The sequence below is a fragment of the Triturus cristatus genome, chromosome 9 (assembly GCF_964204655.1).
Source record: "Triturus cristatus chromosome 9, aTriCri1.1, whole genome shotgun sequence".
Lineage (NCBI taxonomy): Eukaryota > Metazoa > Chordata > Amphibia > Caudata > Salamandridae > Triturus > Triturus cristatus.
The window spans coordinates 445,369,018-445,375,622 of record NC_140592.1 but is presented as its reverse complement, the minus strand read 5'-3'; the positions used below and the strand labels follow the sequence as shown (position 1 = coordinate 445,375,622).

Below are 6,605 nucleotides of genomic sequence, written 5' to 3'. Positions count from 1 at the left end.
TCATATTTTATGGTGTATTGTCTAACTATTGTTGGGAGTGTAATTTATCTAGTACGTGTTTTCTTTTGAAATTGACTGAAAGTCCTGCATATTCAGCTTTATAGTAATCATTTTCCAAATAATAAAAACAGAATATGGATGTGATATATTTTCTAAACTCTTTCTTCAACTGGACTTTTTGCAATAGCATTTGCAAAGGCCTGGGGCCTTATTGTACAATGCGGCGCCTTTTCCATGTTAACATGGGGTGTGCTTTTCAAAAGATGCCCCCAGCGCTAACAAGAAGAGTGTGCTGTATTAGATTGAACGACTGCTCTCAGGGCAGCAAAGAACTTGTGCTACCCTGAGGGCTGCCCATTCAAGTGAAATATGGAGCCGTTTTGAAGCAGCCATTCCATGTTTCACTGTGCGAGCAGCAATCTGCCAGCAGTTTTAAGAGAGGTCAAAGACCCCTTTCAGGGGGGTGCAGTGAGTGACTACTAGGGGATGTGTAGGGGGTACATAGGACCCCTTTTACCCTCTACAGAGGGCTGACATCAGGGGGCCCACTGACAGTGTACCACCTTTTAGGTGGCGCACTGTCAGCGCGCCTCCTGATAGTTTCTTTACCTTTGCGCCCACTGCTCTAATACAGCGCTGGCTCCGAGGCAAAGAAATTCCCTCCTTAGCATGGGGTGCTATATGTGCCAGCGCTATATGTGTTAGAGAGGGGGCTGCACAATTGTCTGTGACTCCTCCTGTATTACCAAAGTGCCCCCTGGTAGAGACACCTGTTGCACCCATGGCACGCTTGTGTAATACAGTTAATGATGTGTTCTTTCCATCCATCTTTCGGGTCTCTGTGCTTCACATCATTTTGTTTCTGCTGCTGCACTACAGTTCTAAAATCCACTTGAGTTCAAATGAGGATTAATGATTTTGAAACTTTAGGTAAAGACGAAATAAATACGCAAACAGAGAGAGAGAGAGAGAGGAAGGGAGTGCAGAAGAGAATCTGGTATATCTTCCTTACTCGTGTCCTGACTGAACTTTATGATTGGAAGCAGCTTTGATTGCCTTCTTTGGCCTGAAACCTTATGTGTGCAAATTATGTCCTCATGGGTCAAACAAGCGCAGCCCAGTCATTTATTTGGCGCGTTCTCTCAAAAATTGTCAAATGGGCTAAAGGTGGGAGGGAAAAAGGAACTCGTGGTAGATGTCACAAGGACTCACTTGCACATTAAAATGAAAGAGTTAAATACAAAATTGGAGGGGGTGGAGTTTGAATCTTTCCTAGAACTTTGCATAGGGAGTACAAAAGAGAGCCAGGCAGAGAATAGCAGCCTTTTGCAGGACATCTTTTCCAGAACCCTCTGCCACCTCCTGCATCAGAAAATATTAACTGAAGTCGCTAGACAGTCACAGTAAGTCTTTATTGCTGCAAGAAAGAAAAGATAGCTTTATCGTGTGTTGGGAGGAACAGGGTGGCTGCGACATAGGTTATAGTCAAGGCATTTTTAGTCATATAGGGGACAAAGAGGACCACCGACCAATCAGATAGGGCTACTGCGAATTATAGAGCATTTTTTGTAAGACATAGAGAGAGAGAAAAAGGGTTATTGAACTACGTTGCAAAGTGTGTGCCACCAAGGAATGGGGCTTCCTCGAGAGTTCCAGTTATCTCTCTGCATTTAAAACCAGGCACTGGGGTTGTAAACCAACAAGTGCGCCCGTATGGTTTTAATGTTGAAGAACATATATTTAAGTGACCTATGACTGTGTAGGCAGTGCTCACTTATCTCATACAAACAACAAGCATGGGTAAAGTCAATAGTTCTGGCTTGTCTTAGACATATGTTTGTTTTGTGAAATATGCAGTAATAAAAAACGCAGAGCAGCCCTCAAATACTGATCAGGCGACATGCCATTTGAAGCACTGGATTTTAGTTTGCATGTTTCAAGCCATGGCATTAATTACATAGTAGACACCTCTTGGACAGGATTCCTAGTTACACTTCTTTGGCAACTCCCTTTTCAGGCGTCCCCAGCCTTTTTTATCCCACTTAAAGCACTGCATGAGAGTGCAGTGTTGTACCTGTCTTGCTAAGTTTCTTACAAAGTTAGTTCCCAGTTAAGAGGCAGACCTACTATGGTGGGCAAAATATATTGGCACCTTCCCTTGCTTCCCTCTGTTGTCCCCATATGACCCTATGTCTTCCCATTAAGACCATTTTATGGTCATTTTTTTTAAATATTTAAAGTGGCAACAAAGATCTAGCCAGCGCTTAAATTGAGAAAAAAAAAGCAATCAATCAATCAACAGCATTTGCACAGCGCAACACTATCATCCCCGGGGGATATCTGGGTGCTGTGTCTCCATTGAAGAGCCAGGTCTTGAGTCTCCTTCTGCTGTCTGCCAGCAAGGGCTGTACAAAGCTGGAGGGGAAGGTTGTTCAAGGTCCTGGCAGCGATGTGGGAAAAGGAGTAGCCACTGCTGCGGCTGCGAAGGATGTGGGGAGTGTGTGCGGGGGCGAGTGAAGAGGAGAGCCGGTGTCTAGAGGTTTGGTGGAAGTTCAGTCGATGGTTGATTTAGGCAGGTCCTAGGTGAGGGAGTGCTTTGTAGGCATGTGTGAGGATCTTGTACTGGCATCTCTTCTGAATAGGGAGCCAGTGGAGGTCTCTCAGGTGGGGGACTATATGGGTTAGTTTGGGGAGGTCCAGAATGAGTCTGGCTGTGGCGTTCTGTATGATCTAGAGTCTTCTGAGGAGCAGGGTGTAGATGCCGGCATAGAGGGTGTTGCTGTATTTGAGGTGGCTGGTGACGAGAACCGGAGTGATGGTCTTTCTAGTGTTGGTCGGGAACCATATGAAGATCCTGCAGAGCATGCAAAATGTGAGTAAGTAGGGGGAGGCAACTGGGTTGAACTGTCATTTCATGGTCAGTTGGCTATCCAGGATTATGCAGAGGTTGCATGAATGGTTGCTCGGTGTGGGTGTAGGTCCAAGTTCTGCAGGCCACCAGTTGTGGTCCCATGTGGAGGTGTTCTTTCTGAAGATCAGTACTTCAGTTTCGTCAGAGTTGCGGTGAAGGCAGTTGTCTATAATCCATTTGGCTATGTTGGTCATGGTGGTGCAGAAGTTGGTTTTGGCATTGGAGGGGTCCTCATGAGCGAGAGAATCAGTTGAGTGTAATCTGTGTAGGAGTTTATGTTGAGTCTATAGGATCTGACGACGTCTGCGAAGTGGGTCATGTACATGTTAAATAGGGTGGGACAGAGTGATGATCCTTGTGGTACACCACATATGATGTCTTTGAGGGCACAGGTGAAGGGAGGCATTTGGATGCTCTGTGTGCGTCCTTTAAGGAAGGAGGTGATCCACTTGAGGGCGTCTTGCTGTATGCCTATGTTGTAGAGTCTGTTATGATGGTGTTGTGGGAGACAGTGTTAAACTCTGAAAAGAGAAAGTAAGAGTTCTGGTGCCTGAATCTCTGCTCAGAAGCTGGCAGCCAGCACTATTACACCTCAGATCACTGAATACCAAGGCTGAAAGTCCTTAATAAACTACCACAAACGCCCTGCTCATTCAGCTCACTCCTGCAGGGTTCTACTTGCTCCCTTTGTGATGGTTGTGCCATCTTTCTCTTCCTCCTTTTTTGCAATCTTAGTGTTACTCCCTCTCTTGCACAAGGCAAATATATGGTGTTAAAAAATAAGTGCCCACCCCAAAAAATAACCACCAGCTCAACTGAGCTACATTCTGAGGTCAGCATTTAAGTGTTTAACCGTACACTTCGGGCCTCAGTACAGCACAACCAATGTGCTATAATGTTCATGCCCATAGGGCCTCAGCATCGAGGTTACCTTGTGGACCCCCAGTTTAAAGACAAGGACTAGCTGCTAAAATGAAAAGCAGGTGTTGCGCCACTTGAGCACAGACAGGTAGGTTAACAGAAGAGAACGGAAGAGTAGTTGTGGGTTGGATATGCTCTGTGTGCATGGCTGTGTGTGTGTGCATATCTGTTTTTTTGCATCTGTGTGCATAAGAGAGAACAGAAGGAAGAAAGAGAGAGAGAGAGAGAGAGAGCGAGAGGGGGGAGAGAAAGAAGTAGGAGCAAGGGAAGGAGATAGAGTGAGATTATACAACAGCTCAGGAGCTGCTATTTCCAGATTAGCTCATGTACTGTTAATTTTGAATTGTAAAGTTGGGATTCTACAGGTCCTAATGTATGCATGGAAAATTGTTTCCCTACTACTAATGTGTAGCAAAACACAAGCCATAATGTGGTTGCAATGGGCCCTTCTTACCCTATGGCTTCAGTCAATCAATCAATCAAAGGCTTTATTTCGATAAAAAGATATCATAAAAGCATTACAATAAAAACAATAATTCATTTTAGCTTAAAAGTAATTTTTTACAATAAAAATGGAAAGTATCATAAATAAGTTTTTTTTTTAAACGTATTAAACAATTATTTTGAGCCCGTTAGTTCTAATGCGCCATGCCCAAGATAAAAATTCAGAAAGGGCACAAGCGTACAATGATCGGGAATCAGACCTTAGAATGCGTAGCGCCTCAACATGCTGCCTAGTACCTAGTGAGCAGCATAAGTGTTTGAGCCATCTACTTCTTGGGAGCGTGTACGCTTGGCATTCAAATAGGAAGTGTGCTACAGTCTCCCTTCTAGATATACAGAAGGGACAAAATTCTGTCGTCTGTGCAGGAAGGTTCCATCCAGATGTAAAAGCATGGAGTGGGAGAGTCCCGGTCCTAAATTTAAAATAAAGGGTCCTATCAAACGGTCTCTCTATAATATCTAAATATAATTCCCGGAAGGGCAGGTCTTTGAAACTCAGAAAGTCCTCCGTGAGTCTACCTAATATACAGTTAGAGTTCTGTTGGGATGCAATCCAGTTCCAATATAAGATTTTAAGTGTAGCTTTCGGTGGGGAAGACCTGCTTTCCCATGCAGAGCTTAGTCCTAGATTGCAAAGGAGGGTTTTCATATCTTTCAACCATTTAATCTTATACCACCCGGGAAGTGACATAACTTCAGAGAGGCCTTTGGCGTAATTGGCTAATTCCGGGACACGCCACAACCGAGCCCATAGCAGTAAAGGGCGAAATTTCGCCAACTCATCAATTGGACGGCAACCCAAATCAAGCAACAGTGGGGTCGTGGGAGTACTCTGAGGAAGTGACATAATAGCCCTACAAAACTTTCGTTCAGATCTTGCCAACTCACTAGAGTTACATGAGCCCCATAGTTCTGCCCCATAAAGAGCAGCGCTGACTCCCCTTGCTGTATAAATTTCCATAACAGGGGCTATGGGTCTAATTGCGCAAGAGCGCTGTTCCTTTAGGAGTGCCCCTGTCACCCTTTTGTGTACTAGCAACATTTTGCATAAATGGGGGGCCCAGAGCATATTGTGTGTAAGGCGAATGCCGAGATAATCGAACACATCCACCCTCTCTAGGGGTACAGAGTTCAACCTCGGAGGACGCACAGGTTTCTTTAGTGGGTTCATCACGAGGAATTTCGTCTTGTCTGCATTAATTACTAGGCCCCTTTCTGCACAAAAAGACTGAAAGCTATTTAATAATTTTTGGAGGCCCATTGGGGATTTGGAGAGTAAGAGTGTATCATCCGCGAAGAGGAGGGTGGGAATGCATTCCCCCGCCAGGGATGGTTCGTCTGAGGGGTCTTTCAGCAGGTATTCAACCACACCATTAACATAAAGAGAGAACAGGGTGGGAGCCAGTACACAGCCCTGGCGGACCCCTCTCTCTACCGGAATTCTGTCAGTTTTTTCTCCCTCCCTGCCCCATCTAATCTGCGCATAGGTGTTTTCATGCAACCTTACGATTAGGGATAGTAAATAATGCGGGACCCCCAAATCAGTGAGCACTCTCCAAAGGGTTGCTCTCGGTACTAGGTCAAAGGCAGTCTTCAGGTCGATAAAAGCGAGGTAAAGACTGCCCTTGGCCAAGACCACCACCTTCCAGTATACGAGCAGTAACCTAAAGGCTTGTTCGATTGTGCCAGTACCTACTCTAAAACCCGCCTGGCGGTCGGAAAGGATACTGTTTTCGTCGATCCATTGGAGTAGTCTGACCAACAGGACCTTGCCAACCACCTTTTGGGTTACATCGAGCAAACTTATGGGTCTATAATTGGATGGATCGTCCCTAACCCCTTTCTTAAAGATAGGCACAACCTCCGCGCCCTTCCATGATGCGGGAATGGGTGCACCCCTGCTAATAGCATTAAGGAGAGTATGGATCAATTTTCCCCATTTCAGAATGTCGGAGCGCAGCAAGTCCCCAGGAATGCCATCAGGACCAGCGGCTTTTTGAGGCCTGATGGTGCTGATTGCGTATTCGACTTCTTTGGTAGAAAAAACTAAATCTACCAGTTCTGGCCCGCAGGCAATAAGAGGTACAATTAAGCATGGGTTGCCAACGGGTTGATCGACTGTCATAAGTGGGACAACAGGATTGGTACAGTCCGGCAACCAGGCTTGTTCTTTATTAGAGGGAGTTAAAGCAATAACACTGGCTTGGTTAGAATATAATTTGGAGAAGTGAGTGACCCACGCCTGGCTGGTGATGTTACATGTTATAAG

At 45.3% G+C, this 6,605-nt stretch overlaps 1 protein-coding gene across 6 annotated transcripts in view; it reads left to right on the top strand.

Moving 5' to 3' along the window:
• Nucleotides 1-1,282: 1,282 nt before the first annotated feature.
• LOC146798110 (cytochrome P450 2F3-like) overlaps nt 1,283-6,605 on the top strand; it is a 585,105-nt gene continuing 579,782 nt past the window's right edge. For 4 of the 6 annotated variants that reach the window (XM_085625332.1, XM_085625334.1, XM_085625333.1 and 1 more), the window contains exon 1: nt 1,300-1,403. The gene's annotated coding sequence lies outside the window, so the exon portion shown is untranslated. Of the gene's footprint in view, nt 1,404-6,605 lie in introns of all 6 variants that reach the window. The other 2 variants (XM_085625327.1, XM_085625328.1) reach the window with 2 other exon arrangements.